Source organism: Tympanuchus pallidicinctus, unplaced genomic scaffold (genome assembly GCF_026119805.1).
Source record: "Tympanuchus pallidicinctus isolate F22 unplaced genomic scaffold, pur_lepc_1.0 scaffold11, whole genome shotgun sequence".
NCBI lineage: Eukaryota > Metazoa > Chordata > Aves > Galliformes > Phasianidae > Tympanuchus > Tympanuchus pallidicinctus.
Window position 1 is genome coordinate 533,886 of NW_026294627.1, and position 19,645 is coordinate 553,530.

Sequence of the window (19,645 nt, forward strand, 5' to 3'; positions counted from 1 at the left end):
TCCACCAGGTGCTCAGAGCCCTGTCCAGGCTGACTTTGGATGTCTGCAAGGACAGGGCACCCACCACTTCTCTGGGCAACTTGCGCCAGTGCTTCACTACCTTTACTGTAAAAACCCTTTATCTTATATCCAATCTAAATCTCTTGCTCTAGTTTGAAACTGTTTGTCTGAATGTGCCTTATTTTGCTGTCTTGAGAGTCAGGACTTCCCAGAGAAATAAAATGGGAGCTCCATGTGTGACGGGTTGATTCTTTGGTGTTGCAAATGCTCCAGGCTCTGGGCTTTGTAGTGGAGATCTTTGTGATCACTCCACACCCAAGCAGAGTGACTCAGAATAAAAATAATTAAATATGTTAATAATTATCAGGGGCCCCTTTGATTAAACAAATAAAGATTGTAGTGTGTAAGCAAGGAGGAATTTAGAGGTTTGCAGAGTTCGGCTCACAACCAGGAATCAGGAAGCTTCATTGGGCAGTGGAGAAAAAGCGCAGGGAGAAACTCATGAGTAATCCAACTGGAGATGCCAAGGGTAGCCACATCCTTTCTGCTGCACTTGTCCTATCCTGTATCCCAATGGAGGATCCCATTTGTTTCCTGGTCTCAGCACCCAGCAGATTTATGTTACATGGACTGGGAATTAGCATTGTGAAAACTGGTAGGGGAAGCTGGATGGCAACATAGGGTGCTGAAGACATTAAATATAAGGAATTACACACTAAAGAGTGTTTGGTCAGGTGTCCTGGGCACCTGGTAGATGGAGAAGGGCACCCCTGAGGGGAGAACTGGATCTCATGGAGGTTTAGGCAGGCAACTAATGAGAAAAGCCAGGCTCCTGGCTTAGACTTCAGCACTGTGTTTGCATGTGAAGCTGTGCTGCTTTCGTGTGCTTCCTGAGCTGCTTTCCTTGATGAAATGTTTGTCTGGTTGGAGGTAGGATCATACAATCATTAAGTTTGGAAAAGATCCCCACGTCCAATTCCAACCCTCCCCCTACCATTCCCACTGACCATGTCCTTCAGTGCCACAACTTCACTGTTCTTGGACACCTCCAGGGATATTGATGGGATGTGGCAGGAGCTGTGCTGAACTTGGAAAACAACGACAAAACCATTCCAGAAGGGGTGGATGTGCCTTGCAGGAACACTTATCCCCTCTCTCCTTGGGGACAGTGGCAGCACCTTCACCCATCAGGCTCTTCAAGCATCCCCAGATGCCTGCACACATGGCCAAGGCAGGAGCTGGTGTTGGCACAAAGCAACACAAACCTCCAATCCTGCACAGGAATGTGGCTGAGAGGGCACTTGCAGCACAGCCTGGAGAAGACTTCCAGTAGCTGTTTTGATCTCTCAAGTGTATGGGTGATAAGGATCAGGGCCTGACGCACCGGAGGACATTTATAGACATATTCCAGGACAGAGAAATGTGCTGGTGCAACAGGAGGGTGAACCCAGACTGTATCACACTGGGAATCAGTGATGCTCAAGGGAATGAATACCAAACCCTCCTGACAGGGAGTGTTCCCATACACTGCCAGAGGCAGCACCCTAATGAGCCTATGCATGTGACTCTGCGTGCAAATTATGTTCAAGGAAGGCAAGCTCTAGGCTAGCTGCAACCACTGTGTGACCAGTTGATCAGGATGGATGGAGCTCTGAGCACCTGATGGAGCTGTGAGTGTCTCTGTTCATTGCAGGGGAGTTGGATCAAGTGGCATTTAAAGGTCCCTTCCAACTCAAATGATTCTATGATCCTATGAAATACAATCTCCAAGGGATGAAATCCTCTTCATATCCCAAATCACGTTTATCCATGGGATGGAGCCCACAGGACACTGGTCCTCTCTGCAATGGAGATAAGTATTTCAATTCATGAGCCAACACAGATTTTTCACCAAAACACAACCACTCAAACATTTGGGGGGCAACCTGAACACACAGCAAGATAACCCAGCTGCTTGGAAAGGGAAGCAGGAGAAAAAAAATACCCGGATCCTGTTCAAATGGATGGAGAACATAAGGGAGGGTCAACACAGCCCTACCTGGAAATCAGCCAGGACACTGGGGCTGCTACCCCTCCACCAGCCCAAAAAAGACCCTAAAACAGCACTGGACACTATCTGCAACCAGGACCTAACGCCCTCAGACCTTTTCTTCCCACTCCTGCAGATAAGAGTATGTGACACAGAAGTCCAACACCCTCTACCATATGTTCTGCATCCATTCGTTATCAGCTAGTAAAATGTCCTTGTAGTGCTTTCCAGGGGAAAAAAAAATTAAATGCATTTGCCATCAGTTTACCCTTTTTTTAAGCCCCATTTAGGAAAGGGATCTCTGCAAGGCTTGCACTTGCTAATAGCAGAGCACACTGTGCTGGGTTGCTCTTTCTTGTCCCACAGAACCTCACTTATTCCCTAGGAATGGAAAAGAAAAAGGGGGTTAGGTGATGTAGTTGTATAGTGTATAAAGCAGCAGCTCCTTAACGCAACACTCAGCTGGGGAGATGGTTTTGGGGAGGATGCCTGGGGTGGACATGATGTCCGGGGGAACTGCGCCATCTCATGGTCCCCAGAGTCATAGAATCATAGACTACAATCAGAATGGCTTGGAAGGGACCTTAAAAGCCATACAATTTCAACCCCTCATGGTTAAGAATTTCCTCATTATATCCCATCTACATATTGTCTCTTTTAGTTTAAAGTCATTACACCTTTCCCTGTTCTACACCCCCTGATAAAGAACCCCTTTCCAGCTCTCCTGCACACTCTTTAGGCACTGGAAGGCCATTCCATACAAGAGGTGCTGAGCATCTTTGTGGCCTTCTCTGGACCCTCCCCAACAGCTCCACATCCTTCTTGTGTTGGAGTCAAATATTTTGACTATAATCCCTACAGTCTCCAAATGAACCACTATTCTTTCTAAAGCAATGACAAGAAATAAGAGCTAGAGGTGTCATTCAAACCCCTGCTTGCTCTGGGACTGTTCCTTAGAGTTTATGCATTGCTTCTTCCCCTGTTCCTGCTGTAAGAGCCCTGGTCTCTGGGACTCCTGCTGCTTCCCTGCAGATCCTACCCTGGGGAAGGGCTGTCCCACATTATCACCTCCTGCTTCCCTTTCCTTTGATCTACTCCAAGTAATCTCTCTTGCTCAGCACCCAAGGAAGCCCTCCTTTCAGCCTCCTGTTCTCACCCTTCTCACAGCTGATTGTGGGCCGTGTCTCTCACAAAATGTCACTTGGGCATTCATGCCTAGATTTTCCTGTTTTTTTTCCTCTGATGGAGGGTTGGGTTTTTTTCAGTGAGTTAAGCCAAGCACAAGATAGTCAGCTAGTGCTGTCAAGCAATGAAAAGAGAGAGCAGGGAATTAGTGAGGCAAAGCAAGTTCACCCCATCAGTTCACTTTTCCATGCACTACAGCATCACAGAATGACTTGGGTTGGAATGGACCTCAAGAATTACAAATTCCAATCCCCCTGTCACAGGCAGGGTTGCCAATCACTAGATCAGGCTCCAGATCAGGCTGCCTAGAGTTCTATGCATCCTGGCCTTGAACCCCTTGGGCAACCACAACTTCTCCAGATTGCCTGTTCTAGCACGATGGTGAGGGTCCAGGCCACCATGCCTATCTGAAAATCTTAGACTCCTAAACTTGACTTGAATCCAAGCCTTCAGGTGACCTGTTTACCCCCTGGTGTCCTCAGCGATGAGTACCTGCACCTTTTGCAACTTGCTCTTCATTTTTTCTGGTGCTTCTGCAACCAACCTGGGTGGGCAGGTCATTGGGTGTAACATTATTTTAACTTTACAAGGGGAGACTGCCTGAAAAACTCAGTGGTTTCTTCCCCTTGGATCGAATTGGTGATGTACAGTCAGTCCTGTCCACCACTCCTGTTGTCTCTCACTTACCCACCTTCTGCCCTTCAGATTGCATTTCCATCAATGATATCCATTTGCCCAACCGATCCTGTACCAATCCGCATTGGCAGCAAGACAATAAAGATGGCTGTTTATTTTTTGAGTAGCTGCCCATCACTGAACCTTCAGCATCCACCTTGGATACGATCTCCCACTTTGAGTTCAGTGGTTCTTATTGAAACAAAGCATTAGGGAAGGTTTTAAAGCATAGGAGCAAGTGATTGCTGCTGCCAAGCTGCTTAGCTTGGTGCTTCAGCAGAGCTGTGAGCTGCAAGGTGTCCTCAAAAAGCTGGAAACAGCAGCCTAGAGGTGAAAGTGATCAACAAAACCTGCTCTGTTCCCTCCCCATCTCTTCTCCTGCTGGCTCTAGCATTAAGCTCCCAAATGCACTTTATATGTGGCAATGGTCAGAGCTGAACAAATCCATAGAAAGCTGAAATTTTGCGACCTATGTGACTCAACTTACCAGAACACCTTCTAAAGCAGATACTTCAGTACCTCAGTTGTCTCTATGCCAGCAAAGCGAAGGTTTATAGAATCATTAAGGTAAGAAAGAACACTAAGATCACCAAGTCCAACCCCAACACATTACCACCATCCCACTAAACTATGTCACTCAATGGGACATCTACCCTTTTCTTGAACATCTCCAGGGATGGTGAATTCACCACCTCTGTGGGCAGCCTGTTCCAATGCATTACCACTCTTTTGGAGAATATTTTTTTCCCTAATATCCAACCTGACTCTCCCCTGGCACAACTTAAAGCCATTACCTACTGTCCTATAAAGGACAAAGCCTGTTCTGGCTCAGTGGCTAGATGAGAGGGAAAAGTCTGTATCTTTATCATTGATTTCCATTGTTTTCCAGAACTGGCTGGTCATACCCATTCTGGTCTCTAGGAAGGTTATCTGGACATGATCCTTTGTGGCCTAGACATGGGTCTCTGGGTGTCTCTGCTAGAGCATAGCCAGATGGACACAAAAATCCTTTCCCTTCCAAATTCAACCATTCTGAACTTCTCTCTGCTCTAATCTAATGAAGTAATTGGCCGACTAGGTTTCTTCAAACCTGTGGATGTAACACTATGGATTCATCCATGACCCAAGCAGCCAGGCACTGCAGTTTTGGAGCATGTTCTAAAAGCCACAGAACAAAAGTCAGCGATCTGCATGATTAATTAGATCAGATTACATAATTAAGTGAGGCTCATCCAGTCTTCAAAGGAAATAAGTCCCCATGTAACACCTTTTAATTGCTATGGTCTTTATCAGCTCTCTCTGATAAATCCCAGTTAATGTAACCACAAGCTTAAGTTAGCTTTTTTTTTTAATTTCCCCTTAGGAATCTGGGATTGACTATGTAATTCCTGGCAATAGTCTCCGTGCCAGAGCATGGTTTACACCTATAACTTCATTCACAGAATCAAATAATCATTAAGGTTGGAAGCAACCACGAAGATCATCCAGTCCAATCATCAACTCATTCATTTTCTTCTTTTTCATTGTATCACAGGAGCTCACACGTCTCAGTATCCTGACCCCAGGGCTTCTCAAGCATTTATATTCCTTTCAGTCCATATTGCTTTTCCCTGTTTCACGTGGTCAGACCGAGGAACAGGGATGCTATAAATGGGATCTCTGCATCACATGACAGAAGGGGGGTGAATCCCTTTGCACTTCAGAACACTCAGTACTATGCTAAATAGTACAGTAAGGGTGCTAAGGCACTGGCACAGGTTGCCCACAGTGGTGGTGGATACCCCATCCTTAAAGACATTCAAGAGCAGATTGGATGGGGCTCTGAGCTCCTGATGGAGCTGTGGATGTTTCACTGCATGGGAATTGGACCAGGTGACCTTTGACGGCCCCTTCTAACTCAAACCATTCTGTCATTCTAACAAGGAAAGCAAACGGAATAAAAGGGGAAAGAAGAGAATTTCCACTCCAACACACGTTTGTTTTAGATGCAACATTTCTGTTAATGAAAATAGGTAAAGAGATGAGAAATCTTTAAAACCTCCTGCATTCAGGTCATTGTTTGAAGATGTGATGTCAGACCCAGGGACCAGCCCAAGCTCTGGTTTCCACCTTCTCTTCCTGCAGTTACTGGTTTTAAATACAGACTGAAAGTGCTGTCATGTGAGTTCAGAGATACGTTGACCACATTTGCCAGTCCCAGAACGTGTATCACACAGTTGTTTCTCAAAGTCCCACCTATCCCATGCAGTGCTTCCTTTTTGATAATTGCTACAGATATACAGAGCAAAATAAAGGAGAGAGGATAAAACTTGCTAATTCTCACCATTATCTCAAGGGCAGGCTGTTAAAACATGAGCTCTCTGAGATACGCCTCTGAGCAGTCCTGGAATTTCCTTACACTTGGCCACTGCCCTCGACTGTCGTGGGAAGACAGTGGAGTTGGGTAGGTGTCATTTGGTGTTGAAATCTTCCCAGTTTGGTTCTAATGGAAGCATAGAGCACTGAGCTGCAACACACACACACACAAAAAAAATAAAATAAAATAAAATAAAATAAAATAAAAATAAAAATTCTGAAGTTCTTTGCGGAGCTTAGGGTACTGGTGAAGAAATTATAACCCTGAGACTTCAAGTTCTCCTACAAAGCCCTTCTGGGGCAAGCTCACGCCTGTCCTCAAGGTCCCTTAGGGTAGGGGCTAGTAGTGATATCAATGGAATAAAGCCATTCTGAGTCAGGTTTTAAACCTCAGGCAAATGACATTTACCAACTGCAACCCTACATTACCAAAGCTTCTATTGTCTGCAGCACCTCAAAAGCACTTTGTGACTTTTCCCCAACTTTCACCGTAACTGATGGGTCCCTGTTTGTAAGGGTACAGTAAGTAAGGCCCTGGCACAGCTGCCCAGAGAAGCTGTGGATACCCCAATTCTAGAGGTACCCAAGGCCAGGCTGGATGGAGTCCTGGGCAGCCTGAGCTGGTGGGTGGCAATCAGCCCACTGCAGGGAGGTTGGAAATAGATGATCTTTAAGGTCTCTTCCAACCCTGGCCATTCCATGATTCTATGAATTAAGCCTGCACACCTTGCTGTGAGCTAGCACTAGGCAACCTGATCTCTTTTAGAGGATACACAGCCAGTGCTGTCATAATTTCATCCATTCCTGGCCAAATGCAAAGCTCAGAACCATCTAGATTCCAGCCTCAAGCCACTTCACATTTTGAGCATAGGAGCTTAGAGTCAGCATCTGCACCTGAACATGCAGGCTGGTCTATGATTTCTTGTTCCCATGTTAGCACCTATCGAAACCATGCCTTCCTCAAACACCTTGAGCTCTACATGACATCCCATAGACCTCTTTGTGCTGTTCACAGGATGATTTAAAGGAATTGATGCTCTTAGTTTTAGCATGGTTTAGGATGCTCTTAGTAGGGTTTAGGTTGTCCTCTGCAGAGCCAAGAGTTGGACTTGATGATCCTTGTGGGTTCCTTCCAACTCAGGATTTTCTATGATTCACTCATAACAGCATACAGATCCCCACAATGCCCATCATAAGCAAAGAGATTACCAGGGAGATAGGAAGAGGATGAGAATCAAAGTGGCAGAGGAGGCAACAAGTGTTCCAAAATAGGAGTAATGATGGATGAAAGCAACTGTTTTTTTCCCTTCCCAGTTGAAAGAAAGGGAGGAAGCTGAGAAATTCGCACAGACTCATAACTCAAGGGCCATCTCCAACAGATGATATTAATTAATGAGAAACAAAACACTAGTAAATACAGTGAGAAGCAGGTTTTGTCACAGCTTGGTTTCCACCTTCGTATCTCCTGTTCACCAGGTAAAGCAGCTCATGCAATGCACTGTGAAGTCAGCAGAGACATCTAGTGGTAAAAATACGCAGGGGAATATATATACACTGGAGTGCTTGCTTCTTACAGACAGCTCGACCATCACTGGCTTTCTAGCACACATAAAAAAGACTGATTGAGAGCTCAAGGCTGTATTTTTAACTGATCTGTTGAAAAATGTATTGGGATGATGCTTTCCTAATTCTCCCAAACCCCAACTTTATGGAGATAAAATACCTCCCCAAACTACTGTGCTTCCTGTCTATCCTCAGTCCCCTAGGACATGGTTCACCCTCGTTCCTGCTTTCTGAGGAGTGTGGAGCTGTTGGAATTGTGTCTGGTTCTGGTTATGTTCTTTGGTCTTGTGTGAAGGTTTCTGTATGCCATCGCTGCTGGGCTGATTGATGTGCTCTTGTTATACAGCTCAGAACAATTTTTTTTCCATCTGTTCTTTACAAATATGTTTTTTGTTAAGAGCTTTACAGATTTTTGGCTTTGATGGCACTGGATTTTATTTGAAGACCTGCATTACCTATTACGTTGGACATCTTTGTGCAGCTGTTCCATTTACTCGCAGACTTCACTGGACACAAACCAGCCACTATCCAGCTCTGGCAACTGTTTTAAAAAAAATCCATTAAGTACATAACAAAGCAATGGCAAAATTAAATTTCTTAGTGGAGCAGGCAATAGAGCCAGTTTACCTGCAGGGAAAATCTGGTCTAAGCCTGTATTCTAATCCTTATTCTATCCAACTCCATTGTTGGGGTTGGCCTCTTCTCCTGGGTTAGGATGAGAGTGAGCGGCTCAAGTTATGCTAGAGGAGGTTCAGGTTGGATATTGGGAGAAATTTCTACTCTATTAGAGTGGTAATGCAGTGGCACAGGCTGCCCAGGGAGGTGGTGGAATAACTGTCCCTGGAGGTGTTCAAGAACTATGGGGATGTGGCATTGAGAGACATGGTTTAGTGGTAGAGATGAGTTGGGGTTGGACTCGAAGAGGTCTTTTCCAACCTTAGTGATTCTGGATTTATTCCATGGTCATGGACAGCGGATTAAAATAAGGCTGCAAATAAAGATAAAAGTTGTGAACCCAGCCTGGCAGTTCAGGTATAAATTTTAACTTTTATCATGAATTTGCATATTTCATGTACATCTCCTGAAAAACATTTGGGTAATGATGGGAAATCCTTTCTATACTGCAGTGCCAAAAGGACTTAGGAACGTCAGGGAGTGAGGATTGATAATAAGCAATCAAGAGCTTAATCAGTGTCCATCACCTGGGCTGCAGCACACAGCAACACGTGTGGTCCTACCTCTACCACACACAAAATCACATATTTTAACTCAAGGAATGCCAGTAAACCACAGGCTCTTAAGCGAGCAAATGAATGTTGAAAACCAAACTTGGGCTCTGAAGTCCGTTAGGCATTGCAAAGTCAAACAGTGAAACACCTAATCACTTGTTGGTTGGGCCAAAGAGAAAGTGAGGGATCTCCAAAGCAGTTGTGATCAGATATTTGATTTGATTCCATAGCAGCTGTGGCACATTAAAATTTTAAGAAGCTAATTCAGTGGAAAATCAGTGGAAAATGAAAGCAAAAATGAGGGGTTTTTTTTGAGTTACCATTTCAACTTTGGTGACAACTTTTGCAGGGTTGGTTTTTCTTCTTGGCAATGATTCCTGGACACATTAACTTGCAAAGAAAAGCACCAGTTTTACGAGTAGAATCCACATCTAATACACTAAGCAAGTGATGAAGGCAATTTTTAAACCATTTGAAGCCTTTCAGCTGTGCTCATAGGTACTCTATCAAACATTCCAGTCCCTCCCTGTTAATCCTATCCCTCTGACTTGTCAGTCACACAGCAGAGAAAGTCTCTTCCACCTTCAAGCACAGCTGTGGAAGAGGAGACACAAAAAAAAACCCACAATTGCTGTATCAGCAGAAGAGGATTGTGTCCCCGTGAGAGACAAGGGGACATTCTCTGAAATAAGTCTGCCTTGTAATGATTCACTGCATTGTAATTACTCATCCACTGCAAATATCCTTCTTCCAACATGAATAGTGATGTTTTTTACTGTAAGGATAGTTATCTAAACTTGATGAGACTGCACGATTCCACTACTGATGTCACTGATGAAGATATTGAAGAGTATCAGCTCCAGCACTGATCCCTGGAGGACACCAGTCATCACCAATCTCCATCCAGACATGGAGCCATTGACCACCACTCTCTGGACTGGATCCAGAAGCCAATTCCTCATCCATCAAACACTCCACCTATCAAATCCATATCTATGCAATTTGAAGAGAAGGATTTTGTGGGGTCCCATGTTAAAGGCCCTTCTGAAGTAGAGAGAGATGACAACAGCGGCTCCTTCCCTGTCCACTGATGCAGTGACACAATCATAAGAGGCCACTAGGTTGGTCAAGCAGGATTTGTTCTTGCTGAAGCCATGCTGGTTCTCTCATATCACCTCCCCACTCAGCACTCTGGTATGCATTTCATTGGAATCCACAGACTTGTGGATGTTCAGGTTTCTCACGTGGTCACAAACCTGATCCACCTGCAGTAAGAGGGATGGTGCTTCCCCAGCTGCCCTCCTACCAAACCAAATGTTTGAGGGCTGTGTGATGAGCAGTTATCAGAGAAGACTGAGGCAAAAAAAGAACTTAAACGCAGCTTGATGTATTTTTATAAGCATAAAGCAAAGCCAAAGGTTGTTATTTTGCTTTTCTTTTTTCTATGCTACCTTTGGGTTAGGCATTTACCCAAAACATAAATAAGGAACTGGTGTCACAATACTTCCAATTGCTTAAACTCAGGCTGAGCAGTAAAATTACCATTCAAGTACAAATTTAGGGAAATTCAGTGTAGTTCTGAAGCAATAAATCTGGAACAAGTTTTAACACTTGATCCAAAAAGACAGGCAGAGGGAGAGCTGACAGGCTCTGTGAGCATTCTTACATCAGGTCATTTTTCTATTTAGATATGAGTACCAGAACGTACAAACACTCACCAAAAGGTGAGCAGGTATGATTTTTATTTTAGTTTCTAATACACTAAATCCCATTATTACAATCTCTAAGTCCCTTTGGTGGTCTCCCAAAGCCACAGTTTCTCAGAATGGATGAAGTACTCAGAAATCTGAAAATACACAAAAGGAATTATTTTGATAACATCTAATTTCAAATGCACTGGCCACGAACATCTGACTGAAAGAGTTTCAGCAGGGACTGCAACATAACCAGCTTAATCCTGTGATCACCAGCCTCATTAGAAAACCTGGATGCTTTTGCCCATGACAGATGCTACCCTTCCTGGCTTTCCCAATGCATCCCTACTGCTCCTAAATGCATTTTGATTAATGCAAAGAAGGTGAGCACATTTAAATGCAGGTGGCTCTCTGTGGTAGGCAGACAGCTCCATGGAGCCATGCTGAAGGCTGCCAAGGAGGAATTCAGAGTTGTCTCTGTTTGCACAAAAAGCCCTCAGTGACTCGGAAAGTGGAAAAGAAAGAAATGTTTTCCCCATGACATGCTATGAGCTGCCTACAATCAGCATCCTTCCTTGGCAGCTGGGCTGCATAAATGATGTCAGCAGCTCAGGAGTCCTTCTGGGCTCCCAGACCAAGAATGAAGCTGAAGCAAGCAGGGAGAACAACCCTATACCAGGACAACTACAGTCTAGAGCACAATGCGGAATCACAGCATTGCCTGAGTTAGAAGAGACCTTTAAAGGCCATCCGGTCCAACTCTCCTGCAGTGAACAGGGACACCTACAGCCCCATTGCATTGCTATACCTGTCCTCATGCAAGTGGGTTGGAAGAGCAAATCCTTTAGAAATTGAGCTGCTTATTGGCAAATTGCCAAATTTCACATAGAAAGGTGAAAGACAGGCCCTACAAAGCCACGAAATAGCACAGGGGCCCTCAAGATCCCTTCGTTATAGGAAACAGCTGAATAGGACCTCATCCTTTATCAGACATCAGAGATCACTTGTGATCAGATCACTTGTGGATCCACTTAGGTTCCACAAGCTAAGGTGAAACTTCTTTGGCTCTTCTAGTCCCAGAAGAACTTCAGTTCATCTTTTCAGCTGAGCAAAGCAATGCCATGGCTTGTGCTGATGTTTCTAAGAGAGAAAATAAAGCTCACGTGACACATTTTCTCTTTGTTCTCTCCCCTGGTATATTTACATTTAAATTTGCATAATCACTGGCTTTCCGGGTTGACATTACCACTGTGTTAGGACATTTGGAACAAACTTTACCTTTCAATATTGCTGCATTCTGACAACATGAAGTGGAAGCCTAGAGCTGCTGCAGGACACACCAGACTTTTTTTCCAGAGTTTTCATTATTTACAAAGATCCTCCTAAGGGGAGATCAGAGTCTTCCTTTTGAACCAAATCTTTAAAGTGGTTTGTTTTGGCTTCCAAAAGAGCTGCAGGCCAAGTGAACGACAGGCATTTGTTCTGAACCCATAAATCACACAAGCCATAAAGTGGTTTCCTAATCCTTTTATTTTACAGGGCACACATTTTCTCAGCGAGCTGTGTCCCGTAAGAAGGGGCTGTGACTTGGAGAAATCTGCAGAAGGAAACCATTCAGCCTGGAAGGAGCTGGATTTCTCCAGCTGTTTCATTTTCCTCGTTTTCTGGGCAGTCTGTTAGCACAAATTAGGTGCTCCAACCTGTCACAACTGCCCCGTTGAAGGAAAAGCATCAGCAGCACTGCAATCAAGTCAGTAAAGGACTCGGAGCCAAATAAAACCCATTGTGGAAATTCACTTGAATAACCTCTCTCCTTAAATAAAGAAGAAAGACTGAGAAATGAAGCATTTTATGGAATCAAAAGGGGACACACCTGAGCAAACAGCTCTTAAGATCTGTGGGTCATCTTTCTGGTAGGCAGGATCAAAGCAGCTCTGTTGGAGTGCGTTATGGAAAAAGTCACACATCCCATAAAAAGGGATCCTGGAGGTTAAAAAAGCAAACAAACAACAACAAAAAAAAAAACACAAAAAAAACAGGGAAGGGCTCTGCTAAAGCGACCAGGGAGCAGGAGCCAAGCTCTGCAAGCTACAGCAGCTCTAGGAAGTTAACGATGCCACATCAGCAGTCCTGTGCCTCTGCTCCCATTTCTTGTCCTGATCTGGTGTGATGACAGTAATGGAATGACACACTGTGAAGAAAACGGGGAAGCACCAGTAGCTCTTCATCCATGATGAAAGATGGGCATAATTCATTCCATAAAGTCTGCAAACATATCCAATATAGAGCCAGAAAGGTGCCTGCTGAACACAGTACCGCCTCCTTTGCCTTCAATACTTGGGAGTACTTTTAAGCAAAAGAGGTGTCCTTCTGAGAAATTTGTGGAAGCAATGGTTAAAGTGTCCTATGTAACACAGTGAGGGCTTCATTTTAATAACTCCCTCCACTGCAACATGAATTTGTGTGGTTGGGAACAGACAAATGTTTGAGCTGAATCATGTATCATGTATTAAGAAGTGGCAGTGAAATAATATCACATGATCAACATGAACATTGCTCATGTATTAGAAACAAGCACAGCAAAGTGCTGAGAGCATTAAAAAAGTTCCACTTTCCCACTTAGCTGTGCTGATCTGCATTTCCTTGTAAAGATTCATCAATGCTTTATAGAACCTTTCAAGATTTAATTGCAGCATCTGGAAAGCCTACTCTGAAATGCACTCATTTCAAAGTCTCCAGGAGATCTGCACACACAATCACTTCATGTCTACCTTGGATCTCACCTGTGTGGGAAGCAAAACTAACGTGCCCAATGCATTCCTACTGAGAAGCTTTTACTGCCATCTTAATCCTTAATATATCATTTTCCTTCTTGCTCTTTGCTTTTCTAATACAGAAGAAAACCTTAAGAACGTTAAGATCTAAGGTGACTCTCTGTAGCACAACGTATACTTTTATTCCAATTGGAAAAGCAATGCCAAGCTGTCCCAATACCAAAAATATTCTTCCCCTTCCCTTTCTGTGGCAACACTTGCAACTTATTTATAGGTAAATTGCCCCAAAACAAAAAGAAAAACCCAGCCTAAGACAAAGGGTTTGCTCGCTGCTCAGCTGTGATGCTCAGCACCGTAATGAGATGAGCAATCCAATAAACTGGAAAACAAAACAACGCATAAAGAAGGCTGTTTCTGTCAGTGCATATTATGGAAATGAGGTGGATTTGGTCAGCACAGCTGTGTGGTTTAAACAGCAGTCATCCAAAGTTTTCAGCCTTCTGTAAACTTGGAAAACTATCTGTGAACTGTGCTGTTTTCCTGAATGGTTTGTGTATAAATTAAACTCAATGTTTTTTAAGCTGAATCATTTTGAATATGTCCAACCACACACAAGCTTGTTCTACTATGACTTCTATTTAGTGATATATAAAATGATGCTTCCCACCAGATTCATCTATTTAAAAAACAATTTTTAAAATTATTCAAGATTATTGTTGAATATAAAACACCAATTGTTTTATGGCTCTGTTCCTGAACTCCCTCCCAGTCCAGAAGTTCTTACTCTGTATTGGCTATGAGATATTCAGATGAAAAGAAAGAGAAAGAGGGGAAGGGAAAAGACTTGCATACTTGTAACTCTTTGTGCATTTAGCACACTGAAACATCTACTGTGCAGCAGCTCTGGGACGACAAGGAATGCAAGACATGTTTTTATCTGACCTAGCACCATTGTTACAAGTAATAAGATATTACCAGAATGGAAATGAAAATCCTAGTGGAGCCATACTTAGCTCAGGGAAAGTATCACAATACTTCAGGAAATGCCAATTTGTTAAAAATGAAGAAATGTCTATCCTAATTTTTTTTGTAATTAGATAAACACAGGAGGTAGGTTTCTGAGTCAGCTGTGGATATTTGATATTTCAAGTGGATGTTAACAACCCTTGCTCTTTCTGTGCTCCTATCTCTAACCTTTTTTGCAGAGATACTCTGTCTTACAGTGCAAATGCCAATGGAATGAGGAAGAGGAGAAGTAGGACCATTTGCAAACTGCTGTCACTGCTGTAAAAGGAGATGAAGATGCCTATAACTAAAACCACAGGGCGTGAGCTTCTACGATTGTTCCTCTATCGGTGATCCTTTCTCGTCCAGTGCTGAGAGTGAATTCAAAATCATGTTGTTATTAGGAGAGGTTGTCATTTAGCTTTCACAAACACCATCAACTGCATGTTCATTTATCCCAAACTAACTCACCACTGCTGTGCTTTCTATTTAGAATCATAGAATCATTACAGTTGGAAAAACCAATATGAACATCAAGTCCCAACCATCAGTCAATGCCTGTGATTGCTCTAGACCATGTCATCCAGTGTGATATCAGCCCTTTTCTTGAACACTTCCATGGAAGGTGACTTCACCACCTCCCTGGGCAGCCTGTGCCAATGCATTACCTCTCTCTCAGAAAAGAAATTTTTCTAATATCCAACCTCACCCTCTCCTGGCACAACTTGTGGCCACTACCTCTTGTCCTGTTGATGCTTCGTTTGTCTTATTTCCACTGTCTCTCATTGTGCCATAACTATAAGTCTACTGGACAAGAGACTTTGTTTTATAGCACTTGTCAGAGCTTTGGGAAATTCACTGAAAATATTTTGTGTAGCTAGATGCAGGTCATAACAACATATCTGATGATTGGGCCTTATATAACAGGGATTCTAAATTAGGTGAATGACACAGAAAATATTCTAGTCATTGAAGTCATATGACTACCCATGGATATATCTACATGGCTTTTTGTATACAAAATGAGTTCACCTAAGTCCCCAGCTAATCAGCAGCGCTGGCATCACTTGCAGCTTCCTGCTTCCCATGCTTGCAGCAGGGCAGAGAACAGGGCAAAGTGTGCCCGCAGCAACCAGAGACCTGCACAGCACAGCAGGACACATGTAGTGCAAGTTGTGATTTAGGCACAGTGGAACATGACACAAATCAATACTTTCAAAGTTGAGGGTCAGTGTGGAGAAAATAAAGAAGTGCAAGCAGCAAAGTGTGTGGATCCATGTGATCCAATTACTAACCCTCATTGCTGCAACACCCTCCTCTAAGCGTGCTCTTCATTTGACTACAGTGGGCAATACTCTGCAAAATCTTCGGGTGTTCTTGATCTTTGAGCAAAGAAGCAGAGAAATGTAGCAGTGTTTTGGTTGTTTGTGAAGGCTTGCTAAGTCTTCAATTTAAACAGCAGTTACTGTTACAAACAACAAAGTGGTCAACACAAGAAAAAGCAGAGCAAGATAATTAACTGTTCCAAGTGAATCTGGAATATACAAGTTGCTATAGTCAGTGTGTAAAGCATCCCTTGGGGGTTTATGCTATTTAGGATTGTACTGATAATCTTATACAAAGGGCTGATTTCTGTATTCACAGCAGAGGGTAAATCTAAATGGAATTTGCAGGAACTGGGAAGCGATGAGAGTACATCCAAGTGCTGAAAACGAGCAGAATTCAATGTCTGCCTCTTTCAGGAAGCTTATAGCATCTCACAGAGCCAAGGTGAAAGGAGTTAATAGCACACACTGAAAGGCAGCACTAGAATACACAGTTTTCAACAGCAGCACAATTCCCAGCTACACAACAACTACAGTCAACTGCCAGACTTGCTCTGACAGGGCTGAATGTTGTTGCTGTGGAGAGAGACACAACAGCACCTGAACAAGGGAGTTTTGTTGCAGTTTTTGGTTCACTTCCTATCAATGTCCCAAATCCTTTTTTTTTTTTCCTTAGGATACCATTTGTTGGAGACTCAGCTGCTTTTTCATCTCTGTTCCTACTAACAAGCCACATCCCAGTACATCCAAGAAGTGTGCCTATGTATCATCAGTTCTTAACATTGCTTCTACTGACCATAAAGAAATAATAAATAGATCTTCTATGAAGGAAAATATCTTTGCACCAAAATTTACATATCGCTTGCAAATATATCATAGTTAGAATAAAAGAATTCAGTAAAGATAGAAGCGATGACCAGCGCAAACTGGAAGAAGCATGCAACTTTGCAGACAAAAAGTATGAAGGACTGTTGGGCTACATTTGGGAAGGGGAAAATAAATGGAGTAAAGTAGAAAAGTAATATTTATATGTACTAGCTCATGGAATGGAATCCAGTGGGGTTCTCAAAACCGTAATTAAAAAGGTGGGAGGACATATCAAAAAACGCAGACTTTAGAATTGGTTGGAAAGATTTTGTTACACTATCTCCTGAAAGCCACCTGGGGAATGCATTACAATACCAAGGTAGCAAAACAAACACAGACCCAGCAATCTACCCAGATGCTGAACTTTCTTCCTAGACCAAGATTTCTGAAACCTGTGCTTTTCAATGCCTTGAACTGTGAATGCCCACCCTGACACTGTTTTCAAGCTCCTTTCCACAGACGGTGTTGAATGCTGTCTAAAAACAGTAGCCTTTCAATGCATATCCAGTTGAGAAATCTTAAGTAGAGGCATGCAGCAACACTCACTTTTAAAAGAAAGCCTTTAGGTGTAAAACCATACATCATACCAGGGTAGAAATTTGCACCTGGCCCTAGAGAGACCTGTCCCCTTTACAATTATTCAGAGATCAGTGCTGGGAGAAAAGAACAGCAGTGAAACGTGAAGAACCACGAAGCAGCAAGGCATGCAGTACCTTAAGTATTCCTTGCAGCAGCAAATAGTGCTGGAAATGGCTGTGTCAGCATTTCTCCTTGAAGAACTTTGCAGGAGCAGCAGTGTGCTCCCAGCTGGCCAGTTGCATTTGGGCTCTCGTTCTTTTCTCTTGCCTGAAATGTGCAAAGACACAGGATTAGAGTTGTGAATCTGTTCATTTGTCCCTCTGTTACAGTGAGAAACAGTCTAGAAAATACAGGAATACCTGAACTCTGTATATATATAACTAGCACTTTCCAAATCCAGCTTTTATAGTAATGCAGAAGGGTGCTTTTACATAGGCTAACAAACCACATTGAAGCCACAGGTTTCTCAATAAACACATCTTCTGCAATGATGAGACACTTAGGGGGTTAAAGTTTATAACAGCAAAATGCAGAGAGCTTAGCTCACCTGCCAAGCAGTAATTCCTCCAAGCTTTCTGCCATCTCTTCTGACATTGAACAGGATACCCCCTGCCTTATGCACAATGTTTGGAAGGTGTAGCTTAGCTGGCTGTACTTGAAAATTTAAAGCCAATGTTCACTTCATCTCTTCAGTCAGAATGAAGACTAAACTGGTGATTCAGACTCATGGATTTTGCTAATATTTTGCTCGTTATTTTCTGCTTGGATCTTAGGGTGCAGGGTTCAGGAGAAGCTGTGAGTAGTGCAAAGTCTTGCAGGAATGAGCTGTGTGCACTTCACCATGGGATTGCTTCTTCATCATAGCTGGACAAGAAGGCTGATGTCAGCAAGACAAGCAAGGAACTTCTTTACATCTGGCTTTGCATATGTTATATACATATGTATACATACAAAAAATGAATTAAAAAGTGACTTACAAATGCTTATTCATTTGGCAAAGTTCTTCAGGATGCAAAGGTTCTTTTCTCAGTGAGGTTCCTGGCCCTCATAGCATTCTGTTATGTTATTATTATTACAAAATGAATTGAAACCATATTTTTCTCATTTCAGTAAGTACCTTTGTGATGTCCAAACAACTCCAACAATGATATCATCTGTCTCTTTCCTCAAGAGAGGAATCCAGGCCAGACCTTGATATTCTTGCTTATTCCTGGTGCACACAGCCTTACACCAAAGCAAAGGCAGCAAGCCTTGCTTGTTGGAGGGGAAATGCACATCACTGTACTGTCCACTTCATGCTGTACCTCCTACAGATTGTTCCCTCCTCTTGAGGGCTGCTCAACACTATAAATTACGAGTTGAGGTTTGAATCCTGTTAACCTGATCTGTGCAGGCAGATATCTGAGGCCGTTCTTCAGCAAGATGTGTTCCCCATTAAGGATCTGCCCACATGGATCCTATTTCTGCACCAACACTTTTCAGGCTATGTGCAACATGTGGCATAATTGGGCTGCAGTGCTTGAAGCGGCCTCTGATTTAATGAAACAGATGATTCACCTTCTATTTGTTAAGTCTCTCAGTTTAGGTCAAAGGTAACTTCAGCTGGCTGCACAATGGTGGGTCTACAGGAACACACATGGGCTTAACTTCTCCAGCAGCATCATCCTGCCTCCAACACACTTTGTGTCAGCAGTACAAAGCTCTCCAGCACAGCTCTGATCTACAGGCTGGCGGATGGGGATGGTGAGGTCAAGAAACCATCTGTGCTTACTTCTAAGATGCACACAGGCTCACAGCAACACACACCAAACAACCCATGCCCTCTCTCAAGAACTTCACAAACCTTCTTGTGTTCTCCACACTCTCCAAACCAATTCTTCCTCCTTCCCGGTAGCTCACCAACATCCTTCCTCCATCACCAGCATCACCGCCACCAGCATCACCAGTCCATCTCCCTTCATGCTAGGGAATTTTCTTTCTATAAGGACTGCAGACTGTTTCCCAAGCAGCTTCTCTTTCCTGAAGGCGCTGCCTGTTTAGCTGTGGCCCCTTTCTCATTCTTTATTCCCTGCAAACACAGTCTTCTGTGGTTGCTCATGCTACTGCTCTTCAGGCATCCTGGATCAGGGGGAATTGTGCCTTGCTGTTCTTCCAGGTATAGGGAGAGAAGAGAGAAAGCTGTAAAAACCATAAAACAAACAAAAAACAAACAACCAAATCTTTGAAGACACAAAACAGAGCTCTCAGCAAGCAGTTACTATTTGCCATCTCTATCTCCCAAATGTGATAAATGTAAAGATGGCGTAAAGAAAAATGAAAGCACTAAGGATGTACCAAGTACATTTGCCTGGCAGGATGCAAGAGG

At 43.3% G+C, this 19,645-nt stretch overlaps 1 long non-coding RNA gene across 1 annotated transcript in view; it reads right to left on the minus strand.

Moving 5' to 3' along the window:
• Window positions 1-19,645, minus strand: part of LOC128074886 (uncharacterized) — a 40,326-nt gene that overhangs the window by 16,201 nt on the left and 4,480 nt on the right. Inside the window, exons 2-3 of the long non-coding RNA XR_008203498.1 lie at window positions 17,828-19,428; window positions 17,415-17,547 (exon numbers count right to left, since the gene is read on the minus strand). This is a non-coding gene — a long non-coding RNA (uncharacterized LOC128074886). The remainder of the gene's footprint in view (window positions 1-17,414; window positions 17,548-17,827; window positions 19,429-19,645) is intronic.